The following is a 2296-nucleotide window of genomic DNA, read 5'->3' on the forward strand; positions in this document are numbered from 1 at the left end:
AAGTGAGTTATCTGTCAAAGGCTAATTGCAACGCGAATTCGGATGACAGCCGTGAAACTATACTGATGGCATCCACATGGCGAAGCTTTTCTATTCCGGCAAATATTACGGTCAGAAATTTGTTTGCAGTTCCCTCAGGGCACCAATGTTTCTGTAAATACATAAACGCGCGCCTGGGTAGAGGGAGAGATGTGGTTGTAGCCTTGTGGTTCTGAAGAATCATATTTATGGATTCATTCTTACAAATCAGATAAATTCATTCAACCTACATACACATACCAAAACGTCTTCATAATGCCAAAAAGTAGTAGGCGATGAAACCCATCAGTTATTTTTTCAGTCAGACACGGAATGTAAGCAAACCGTTGATGTATGCGTGGAATATTATCCGTGAATCTTAACAAATTGCATAATTAATTAATCCATAAGAGCTGAGGGAACTGCGGTGAGAAGATTGCTCATAATCAAAATTCGAATTCGCACCATCTGTTACTTGTTGATTACGAATATATACATGCAATGACTTGCCTAATTAACTTCTAATGGGCATGGGGTGACCTCTCTCTCTCTCTCTCTCTCTCTCTCTCTCTCTCTATAGTAGTCAGAGCATGCATTTCAGGAAAATGTTGCTTTGATATAAAAAAAAATAAATAAGTACAAGCATATTCATGTAGTACAGCGAAAATGTAGGAACGTACATTCTCTCTCTCTCTCTCTCTCTCTCTCTCTCTCTCTCTCTCTCTCTCACTTCACCTTCATAGCCTGTAAACCAGTGCCTCCCTTTCACTAAACCAGGTCTCTGGTATTACTCTGTAGCCATTAAAGTTCAAATTCAGATCTGAGAGCTGAGGGAACCACCGAAAGCCAAGGACCAGAAAGCGCAGCACTTTTCCATAAACCCAGAATATGCTGACTTTACTCTCTGTGTCAAGGGTGTCTCTGTGAGAAGATTATAACAACGTAAATGACTTTTTGCAAATTTTGGTGTTAATAGTGTTAATGGTAATGGCAAGATCAGAAATGATTTTCGACGAAACGGGAAATTAGCAGAATGTGGCGAACACTGACTGACGAAGAATCAGCATTGTCTGACTCTTGTGACATCAGGGATGAATTGGTAAATTGTGGTCGACTGATCAGAATGCAGTCGGAATTTTAACGTCTATTAACGATTTTAATCCTTTAACAAAGACTACACGACGATGTTAAACATACGATTCGTAGTCAGTTATGTCTCAGTAAGTGAGAGAGAGAGAGAGAGAGAAAGAGAGAGAGAGAGAGAGAATTGAAATAATAAAGAGAGTTCTCTCTCAGGCATTTTCAGAAAGACTCAGAGAAACAGAAGTTTCCAGTGAACGTAATCACTGGAACTGGTCCCATGTGAAATGGATTGTGAACGGAGTTTCCTTCTAAAGGATCCTTTCGTTTTCTTTTATAGATTTATCAAGTCACTCCAAACAGATGGGAGTTTTAGTTATTAGCGAGATGATAATCGTATCTCATCCTTTCTCTAACGACAGGTTTCCCAAAGCATGTGAAAGCGTCTATAATCATCTATAATTTATTTATTACTTCCTAAAACATCCGAAGCCTTCGAGGTAGGCGTTGTTGCCATATTATCTTTGTTTTCGAAAATTGTTTTTTCTTAGTCTATGCAAGCTGTTGTTACTGTCCATCTTTATCAATACAGAAACTTGTATGATAGTGTAGAGTAAAGCAGAAGCCCAGTCCAAAAAAAAAAAAAAAAAAAAAAAAAAAGAATTTTAAATGATTCTTGCCTTTCATCTTGGAACGTTCCAAAACTCCTCCCATTCCGTTTCATTCACTCTTCTTCCTTCTTTCGCAGTTAACACCACTCTACCTCTCTCCCCCATTCGGGGCAACAACTCACCAGAGGAGGCAATTCGGAGGGCCTATATTTTACCCGTGGAGTATTACAGCTGTAAATTCGGGTTGTGAGCTGAGGCGAGTACTCGTAACTCTATTACAACGAGCCCCCTGGTTGCTTTCTAACATGGGAGGTCATTTGCTCCCATTAGAGGAATATAAGACCTCTGCCATGTGGAGAAGGGGGAGAGTTATTGGACTCAGTGCAAAGGTTTCTGATATATGTGGGAGGAGGAAAATGGAAGCTGGTTAGGCTGTGACTAGAGGGACTTGCTCTTTTGGACATTGTACATTGATAATATCCCATTCACCATATGAACACCATATTCTTTGGAAGCGTGAATTTCAAGTCAATGGCCAAATGAGAGGTCAAGAATATGTCACCAATCAAAGAACTAATGAGAGAGAG

The sequence above is a fragment of the Macrobrachium nipponense genome, chromosome 14 (genome assembly GCF_015104395.2).
Source record: "Macrobrachium nipponense isolate FS-2020 chromosome 14, ASM1510439v2, whole genome shotgun sequence".
NCBI lineage: Eukaryota > Metazoa > Arthropoda > Malacostraca > Decapoda > Palaemonidae > Macrobrachium > Macrobrachium nipponense.